Genomic DNA, 10,202 nt, shown 5'->3' on the forward strand with positions numbered 1-10,202 from the left:
GCATCGTTTGGTACTGCTGCACTAGTACTGGAACAATGGGCAGAAATGCGGTCAGTTCACAGGAACTTATTTCATGTGTATGAGGCTAACTATGGTGGCTAGCTATGGTGAGATCGTTGACCTCATCAATCTTCTGATGATAAGCAAGTCATCCTACAGAACACCACACTCAGTCTATGAGAGTGAGAAATGTTCATTTTAAGTATTTGTTACCAATACCGAAAAAGGTAGTCGTAGTACGTTCGTCCTTCGAGTAATTTAGTGCTGCTTGAATTGTGATATTGTTGCGTACTCGTGGTTACGATAAACAGGTTCATCCTTATTGAACAGTTTGTCGAGAAAAAATCCTGTAAGTGTTATAATTGATGATGGACGTGTCTGTACTGAACATTGTCAAATATACACATACATACATACATACTATAAAGTATGTTCAATTGAAACAAGAGATAAGCAAGATAGTGGCTGAAGTTGGTTTCTGCATATCGCCCTCGTATCTAGCCAGCCAAAACTGCATATATTAGAAACAGTTCACGTCCTTGAAATTCACACATGCTATATATATATATATGTGTGTGTATATGTATATATATATATATACATATATATGTATATATATATACACATATATGTGTATATATATATATATATATACAGCATGTATAGAGTGCTGCGTTCGAACTGGGGAAAACCGTGGCGGGCAGATCGTCGTAACGTGCATGCGTTCATCCGTTGCTCCTGATACCAAACGAAAACAAGTTTTCTTTTTTAGAACAGAACAATAAATTTATCGTGGCGAACAATTGTACATTGCTCTCAAAATGTGAGCAAAGATAATTTTTTATTCAACCCTTCCGTGTCAATATTAAAGGCTTGGTCGACTACGATATACATTCCAGCCAGTTTCCAGGCTTTCCGAAAAATCCGAGGAGGATATTTATGAAAGAGGCTAGAAAATCCCAGCAGAGTTTGAATTTAACGGGTCCAACAAAATAGCTCAAAGGGTATTTTTATACATTTTTTTCTGTTTACTTTTTTATTTTTATTTACCTTTTGTTATACACCTAGGTGTTTAATGTAGAAATCGACGTCGTTTTGAGAAAGAAGAATATTAGTCGCCAGTTGGGTCGTACAGTGCTAAACTTTAACACTTATTTCTTTCAATTTTTTTACGCCTTTTGGATGTTTCGAGTTCTTGCATTTGTTTGGACCTTTGGTCCGGTATCAACCCAAAATATTCAGTTGGAATTGTTTTGTATGTAGGCTATTTGAGCAACACCTCAAGTAGTTTACATCCGTCGATGTCGCTTCCCTGCCCCCCCCCCCCCCCAAAAACGTATTTGCAGGTTAAAAAAGGAATACTTTGTAATAGACTGGTTCGCAGTTGCGAGATGCAATCGTAAAAACAAAGCATAAGAAAATTCTCAATTTAGATACGCCAGATATATATATACATACCAATTGCTGATTTCTGCTCACCTTCTAACGCTAGTTGCCCCATTAATGCACCATGGACATCGATGGCGAACATCGTATGTAGTGCAGCAACAGGCACGCTAATGCTTTGTCTGCAGTTCCTTGTCACATGGCTCCTTTCGGTTTCGGTTCGACCCAATTTCGGCGCAGTTCGAACTGGGTCAGTGGTGCTAATTAAGTGGGCTTTAATTAACACCATCATCAACATTAACGACAGCTCAAAATTGCCTCATTGTCAAATACCTGAATGATGGAGTAGCGTGTTTTGTTGTACAACCTTGAGTATCTGCTTAAAACAACAGCCTGGTTGACAGCAACGTCTGTATAACTGAGCACCTGCTGACGCGACCGGGCCGTTTTAGCGAGACAGCACCCAAACATTAACAGCTCTATTTGTCCTTCTCCCACTCGCATTTCTTCCTAGCTTTCTTTCTTTTTTTGTTATAATTTCCCTCTCAGACATCGAAACCGATGAGTGTTCCATTGATGACTTCCACTTCACCGTTGATATGTGGCGACAGTTGCTAAACAGGCATTTGTACCACGCGCAACACTAGGTGCTCAAAAAGCTAAGCGCATTTTATAGAGGGTCAGTGCATTTAAAAAAATCCTCTTGATGACTCAGTTGACAGTAGGAATTTACTAGTGGTAGCGTTACTTCCAGCAAGAGCCATGTCGATGGTGGTTCTGTAGCGCGCTAATCGCTTGAGCAGAAAATGATCGAGTATACGTGCCTCAAACGAGCTGTGAAGGCCGCGTCAGGTATCGCGCACGAGGCCTCTTCGAACAGACTGAAGGAAATCAAGACACAGAGGACTAGAGAACAAAACCTAAATGCTTGACGGATAGCTAAATGCAGGCCGGTTCGATAGCGGTCGATTTGCATTACTAGGTAGCGCTGTGCAGAGTTTCGTAGATTGTCAATCAATCCTTCAGAATCCGAGCTTCACTCCCCCTCTACATCGACAACTTAACATGTATTTTTACATATACTTACTTGGGTAGTCTGTCGATATATATATACATATATATATCCCCATTTTTTTCTCCCCAGCACACGACGCTCATCATCACATCTTGGTTCATGTGTCTATACTTTGTGTCAAATGTGTCTCGCTTCAATGATGACGAATTCTGCCTGGCTATTTGGTAATTCCTTCAAATTTTACTGAATGCTGCTACTGTTATTAGGACGCACCGATTCCTAACCCAGCTCCATGACAGAGTGTACAGCACTGTTACACCAGCTCGCCAAATTTCTTCGAAATGACGTAAACGTCGAACGTGGACAGCTATGCCTGATTTTTAGACCATTCTTTTACCTCAACAGCGTTTCTTCTGACATAAAGCCCTTTATTATCTACTGATATCACCGCTGACGCCTAGGCGGAACCTCACGCGAGTTTCAAAGGCAAGCTTAGTTGCGTGCGTATTGCTTTGGTGTTATCGTTTTGTATAGATGGACATACTAGATCTATCAGCAGTAAATATGGGGGCGCTTATACGTCGCTGGGTAACCCCAGCTTTGTTGTTCGATCTTGCTAAACCGAGCAAGAACGCTGGGCTCAAAAAGAGTTTATAAATATGCCAGATATTTTCTAACGTTTATCGTTCAAAAATATTAGACGTCAGTTGACCCTATTAAGAACGGCACTAGCAGTAATTGACTTCGCTGAATCGTATGCAGCAATGAGTACTGCATAGCACTTCGAATGGTTTCGAAGGGCGTGTGATTCGGATCTCGCTAATCCCTTTGCCCTCTTCCCCTATTTGACTCACGCAAAAAAGGCCGACACGACTGAAACCATACATTTGTTAATTATTATTACAAAAAAAAACTGGCAAACTATTCACGTAAGATAACAGTGATATTGCCGTAACATTGCATACATACACACGAAAAAAAAAAACACATTATTTTCAATTCCTGTGCCTACTTTTCGGAAGACAGTGATGAGGCAATGTTTACTATAGATCATTAGTTAGTAATCAATTTCACAACGATCTAAATCCTTGAATGCAGCCGAGATCACTACTGATTCGATGAGGACAGAACTGTTAAGCAGTACTATCGAAAATTAGCTGCCTAATCTCGATATACAAATTCTGTTTATTTGTCGCGTTGTGTTTACAACTACGCGGTGCGTGTGAAGGCTTTCATTATTCATCTATCAACATTGTTGACCTGTATTTATTTTCCCAGAGAGTTCATGTAACAATATCTGTCTGCATTGATCAATAGGATCACGGTGAATCGCTCAGGCCACGCTTGCTGATCGCGATCGATCCAATATCCATCACGTATGAGTTGGCCGGGATCGATAGACAAGTAACAGTATTAATACCTATAGAAAAGTCGATGAAACTCTTCTATCGAACTGATTTGCGCATCTGTGTAGTCGGTGTAGAGTGGGAAATATTGTGGGTTTAGCATCGTTACAGCATCCATACTTCACTCCCGGTTCCATCTGTCCGTTGTCTCTAATGGGACTTTCGACGCCCAGCCACCGGTGATCAGAGGGCGTGACCGGCTGTTTTCATACCCGTGATAATATGAAGGCAGGATCCAGCTATGGTGAGGAATGAGAGATGTGACAACCTCGTTCAGATAAACTCAGAACTTAATTGGCTGGCTGACTGCTGCATGGAGCATTGCAACAGTAGTAAGTGCCACAGCTTTATGTCTCCTTTTAGACTTGTTACAATGACAATAACTTGTTTAGATTAGAACTCAAACTCCTGCGTGCAGACCATGTACATCGTCACTCAGTGTCCATGCACTGCAGTAACCTGTTTGTCGTTGGGGAACATTAGCAACAACTTGTTGCCTAGCACGAACCCCTAGCTCCACCGATTTCGGACATAAGCAGGCACTTGTTGCTGTTATTATTATTGTTATTACTATTGTCACTGGCTACGCATCGACGGGTTCGTTCATCTCATCGTAATAGAACGCGAATGTTTCACAAGCATCATCAGCATAAGTATGATGAACACCTAGAAGCAAGTACTTTTGCGACGGTAACGATAGTTACCGCGGCAATAACTGAGGCGTCGAGGACCACCAACGGTTTCGCCAAGTGCTGACATAATCGTCGGCTGTAACCTGCGAGCTACGACTAGTAATTGTTCTTCAAATGAATCAAGTCGATGCAAAACGAAATTTACCTCGTTACGATGACCGCTACCAGCAACGTCTGCCTCAAAGTAAATGAATTCCGGCCAGAGTTCGATTTGGACTGGGCATATTAGAATCTGTTTAGTCAACGGATTTCAAGTTCTGGAGGACGACGGAAATCTGAGTTATAAATGTACGAATTTATTTATTTATTTTTAATTTTTTTCAGTGAGTTTGATCGGGCACGGCCCTTATAAGCTTATTGTTGGACAGGTAGGATTTGTATGTTCCCCTTTACTGATTTGTCCTAAAAGAGAGTAAATCAGTCAAGCCTGGTTTACACTAGAAGTGCTTATTTCCTTTGTCGATGTTCGGCAACTAGAAGTATATTTTGGTAGTAGAAGTTACTGGCGAGGATCATATAGAAAGTATGATTTAACTGAAGTCTAACTTAACCTAACCTCTCAGTTGTAAGCCAAATCATAGTTTCTTCGTGGGATCAACATGGAATAGACATGACAAGTGAAGTACTTATATCACAGTGCGACAGGGTTCGGGACATAGTGACGAGAATATGTCGTCCAATAAAATACAGGTCAGCAGTAATATTGCTGCAGTGACTTAACTATGCTCCCTTCTATCAACTCAATGCAATTGTTACGTTTCTATTAAGGCAACAATGAATAAAGTGGCGATAGCTTAATTAGGTTCCACTAATTGGATAGCACGATTAAGAGGGGTACTATATTCTGCTTCTGACTACCTTCCGTAACAATATCACTCTAACGAAATCCATCCAGTACTGGAATCTAGTAATTAATGGCAATCTAATTTGCCAGTTGCTGAGAGATATCTATGACCCATATGTTAGGCGTCGGTTTACAAAAAAATACAACGAAGCATGAAGTAGAAACATACGAATATAAACAAATTGCTGGAAGAGAGAACTTCTGCGATGTCGCTTCCATAAGCCTGGCTGACCAGCTTACAGCCTGGCTTAGAAGGTCTCCGCACAATTAGTAATTACAGAAGCTGATAGACGATATCCGTGTTGATTTCGCGGTACAGCGCTTCTCCAAATATGTCGAGAAATATTCCTCTAACCTAGTTCATGTCGATATATTCAACAGGACCAGATGCGATTAACCTTGTATCCTCTAAACAAGCTCTTTTGATCCACTATGATCTTTCAAAACGTACTAAGCGAATGATTGGCTAAAAGATGTCATTTTCGTGCATTAAAATATCGGCGTGCTAGCGGATGTCTCAAAAATAGATGTGTAGTTTCAGCTAGGGAAGAACAGTCAGGCACCCAGCTCGATCGCGGGAGAAAGGAGACGGGAATGAGTGGGGTGCGTCGTGACAATCTTGAGACAGCTCGCCCGCTAGTTCCGCTTCGTCTTTCTTCTTTTTTTTTTTTTGTTATTGCAGTCGTCGTTGTTGTTGTTGTTGTTGTCGCGGTGGTTACGGCAGCTCCCGTCAATGCTGTCGCCATGAGTCAGAACAAATCGTTCAGCTGTCAACAACGTGAACAACTATCACTACCACTAACAACAGCAATGCAGCAGTACGTGATACTGGAGTTTCATTTTAACTAGCCGGGGCGGGCTCGAACGGCTGGACCAGTTGTATCTTTGCGGTAAGTATAGTAAATCAGCTATATTTCTATAGCCAGATACGTTCACACACAGGCACATATATGTATGGAGTAAAAAAACAACAATAAAAACAACGACAACAATTTGCATCTCGAGAACAATGACGGTAACATCAACGAGGATAGCACAGCAGTGACAACCCGATCGTATCCTGGAGTCGACTCTCGACATCTCAAGCCAGTAACAGATAGGCCGGCAGCTCCATACAGCGATACTTGCTACCCACAATAGTGTTACATCTCATAATACATCCCGATCTCAATGGCATCTTTTCTGTTTTCCTTTGTTGAAGTAACGGAACAGACAAAATGGAGCAAGAACGTCCACCAGTAGCGGAACGGGCAGGAACGCCCACGAATTCGTGAATATAAAACGTTGCCGAATGTGTATCGGTTAGCAAGAGAAGCTTTCGGGAAAATATTTTCCCGAAATTGCACGTATACACACACACACACACACACACACATACACAGAAGGGCAGACCGTTACCCTGATGACGCATATACGCCTATTCATTTGTGTATCTCTTTGTGGGATTTGCAATTTTTTCCACCTGGACTTTCGAAACGTTTTCTATGGCTGGCACTATATGCTTGTTACACCTTGTAGGCCGAATCCGTCGGCGCAAGCATACGTTCACGAGGCAAGAGATACAAAAAAAAAACAAAAACAGAGATTACTTGGAAAATTATGGCGTCGATAGGCGGATTAACAATTCTAACAATAATTAGATGATTGTTGAATCGATTTCGTTACTCCTATCACTGACCGGTGCATTTCAAGAAGTCGACAAATAAAGAACAAAAGGAAAACAAGGCACATCGCCCATTGCTCCTACGGCTATATAAACATCTTGTCAGGCCTGTTTACAGAAGGGTACAAGCTTGCACTCGACGAGACGCTCTCGCACGCACGAAACTTGATGCACGCGAGCCTGGTCGATCACGCCTATTCACATTGTGCTTCCTTCAAAGTTACAAGAACAGATCACCACGGACAGAGAGATAGCTAAGTAGGTAGACATGCTGAGCGCAAAAGTCAAACCTATTCGTGCGCGAAACAGGCAAGCTCATGCTTCAACACACTCGCCGCAATTGACGCACGATCACACATACAGACAGAAACCGAAACTAGCGCCAGCGCTAGGTTGCGTACGGGCTGATCCAGCGGCAGCGGCGCTTGGCTGACACTGCAGCGGCCCCACAGGCCCGGCGATGGTATCACCTGGAGACTAGCAAACTGGACCGCTCAAGCGTACAGCCGACGATGACTTGACGAATTGTTACTATTAGATAACTCCAGCGACACGCCCGGTATTTAGCATGAGATCTAGAAAAAACATAGAGGGGTACGCCCAGGATATTGGTAGAAATATATGACGTTGCAGTGGCACGATGTCCAGGATTGTTGGATTGCACCTGATCTATTCGTATAGATGACACTGCAGATGGCACTATTAGGTGCCAAAGAAGCCAAGCAAGTGGTATAACCACGCCTTAAACCATTTATTCGATGCACTGCAGAATGCTTACAAATCATCGAGGATCGTTAACAGCATAGGAAGTAAGGAAGTTACAGTTATAGGTAAAAGCGGATACTTTGAACGCCCACCTACATAAAAACACCTACCTACACTCCGTATATCCTGTGGTATGTTAGGGCATCTCCGCGACAAAAGCTCGGCTATTATGTGACATATTTACGCGGAGGGTCACGCCGTCTCATGAGATCTTTTGAGGTATAAAAGGAACCCCTTTAATGACAACTATCCCTAATCAAACAGCCACGTCATTAATTAACAGGGACCACCACTGATCTAGTCAGCCATTTATGACCACGAATTTACCACATCGAATTTACTGACGAATTCCAGGAGCGCGTGCAACTAGCGACGCTACCGCTACCAGTCGCCAACACGATGATGATACATCCATGTTATTTTACACATATTTACTAAGAACTATCACGTTACTACCGCGCTGCTATGGCGAGGATCGCTACATAAATCGCACTATAGTGGGCACAGAGGGCAAATAATTGGAACATCAGCTAATTGGCACACAGATCGGACCGCTGACAATCGACAGTTTAACCGAATCAAGAAGATTCAGAATTACTCATTACGGTTTTGCGCGCACATGGAGAAGCCTCCCGCAATAAGTACCCAGGTGAAGGTCGTCAGACCGAGGAACACTTATCAAAAACTAATAGTACGGATTCACAGATCAAGCTGTAGCAGCATCGCCGCTAAGATCACTCAACAGCGATCTCGACGCTTGGAACGCATGCTTGCTTCGAGCAATAACAGCCGACGGTGGATCTAACGGCCAGCAGCAGCAGCAGTAGTAGCTAATGGACCACGTGTACAGATGTGCACCACGCCCGACTGCTGATTCGAACGCAACTAACTCAAGTGCTACCGTAAGTAATCACAACGGTACGATATGGTCGTCTTATAGCAGCAGCCACAGTGCAAGCGGCTGCCAAAGTGGAACAGCTAAAACACATTGTTGTTGGAGCTTGTACTAATTAGTAAAAAAAAAAACAAACGAATAGATCGACGCCGTTTATGTTTCGATCTATGTGCAGAGCAAAAACTGCTGTCTACGCAACTTTGTATTGTTAGCTAGAATCCGCTATTTGACAGACTGCAGTTCGAGTCAAGAAAAACGTGGTGCACCGACAACAACAACGACCACCACATGTGTTGCCGTCCCACCACGGTAATTGCGGTGGCATGGTGGTATGCCCGGGTTGGCATGTTCAACAGTGTCGATTACTACAGTGACTTTGATTGAATGAGACTGCCTTTGATGGGGCTTCTATAGCACCGCATCGCTGCAGGAGCTCGTAGAAGAGGCGACCATTCGGAGTGATTATAATAGACTGGCGTGGTCGGTGGGAGAAGCTCCGTTTTTCTACAACATGTATGGACGCAAGATTTGCTTGCCGTAACATACATAATAGCGGCTCGCCTTGAAGCCATTGTATTACATGGACATGTGTCTTCGGCACATACAATATGGTAAATATAACCCTTAGCATCCGGAAAAACGCTCGTTGTCCGAGAGAGCAGTTCGTACGGAATCAAGCTAATCAATGATAAATGAATTTATATAAATGACACACTGCATTATATATAGTAGGTAATATAGCCCGATAGTTTAGCCCTTAAAAGTGCAGACGAATTTATGATTATATCTCGCATACTCTCTGGACAAATCGGATATATAAATGACTACTATATGAGCGATCGTCCCTGATACATAATTGATCGTGTCCACCCCGGTGTCATCGAAGCAAATTTATTCCATCCAGCCTATAGTAAATAATGATCATTACTATTTTTATCATTAGTTTTATTGTTTTTATCAGCATTATGTGGACAACGTCTCTATCTAACTATCGATTTGTCACAGTGAATCTGCTATCAAAAGCTAAACGATGAAAGGCTAGCGGAAGCAAGGGTTGATATTGCGCAATTGACGGATTGATGTTCCGCTTCGCAAAAGCAGCAGTAGCAGTAGTGTGTCTCGTTCAAGTTTGGTGGACTACTCTTGACGGCATCGCGGTACCCTGTGCGGTAATTGTACGACCGTTCGCGTTGCCGCTTTCGCTACGTACGGATGCTTATCGGCCTGGTGGAGTCAGCCAGTTCAGTTCAGCTCAGCTCAGGGCGACAGCAGCAGAAACGCCAGCATTGGCAACGACAGCCCCGGACATAGCTGTTTAAACCGATGACTCTGGACAGATCGTCGAATCATCACGTGATTCCTTGAACTCTGTGTTTGTATCCCCTTCCTCTCCCCATGCTCTTCTCTTTTCCCGTTGTTCTTCCGCAGGCCTCTTCACTGTCGTGGCCTAAGCAAAGCAAAGATGGCTACGATAGGAGTTGTTCCTCATTTTTTTTTCTCTATCTTTCATTTATCTCTCCATTATCTCCTTATCCT

This window comes from Varroa jacobsoni, unplaced genomic scaffold, assembly GCF_002532875.2.
Source record: "Varroa jacobsoni isolate VJ856 unplaced genomic scaffold, vjacob_1.0 scaffold_227, whole genome shotgun sequence".
Lineage (NCBI taxonomy): Eukaryota > Metazoa > Arthropoda > Arachnida > Mesostigmata > Varroidae > Varroa > Varroa jacobsoni.